This window comes from Pteropus vampyrus, unplaced genomic scaffold (genome assembly GCF_000151845.1).
Source record: "Pteropus vampyrus isolate Shadow unplaced genomic scaffold, Pvam_2.0 Scaffold4165, whole genome shotgun sequence".
NCBI lineage: Eukaryota > Metazoa > Chordata > Mammalia > Chiroptera > Pteropodidae > Pteropus > Pteropus vampyrus.
In genome coordinates, this window is record NW_011892946.1 from 2,993 (window position 1) to 3,527 (window position 535).

Genomic DNA, 535 nt, shown 5'->3' on the forward strand with positions numbered 1-535 from the left:
GCCTTCTTCCCGACTGCCACTTTTTCTCAGGTGTGCTGAGCGCCATCCAATCCACTGCACGTTGTACTTATCTACTGTCCCCTGCACGCGTACAGCATTGCTCCCCGAGAGCAGAGATTTTTACTGTCTGGTTTACTGCTATAGTCCCCATGCCTGAATGACGCCCGGGAGGTAGGCCCCCCGCTGTTCCGTGTGTGAATCAGCAAATGATGGCACAATTCCTTCCATCGAGCGGACACCCCGGGACCTGCCTCCGGCTGAGTCCCTGGGGCCCGGCCGGTGTCAGAGGACCACCGCAGCTCACACGCAGAGCCAGCCCCACTTACGGGTCTCACAGTGCGGGCCCTCCCAGCCTTGCTGGCACTCGCAGCGGTAGCTCCCGTTCCGCAGGACACAGGAGCCCTCGTTCATGCACGGGCTGGGTTTGCAGAGGTTGACCGGCCGCTTGGCTTCTGCAAGGAGGAGTATGCCCGGTAGGCCCAGCCTGGGTCAGCCCCAAAGACCGCCCCCTAAGGAAGCCCAGTACAGATGTGAG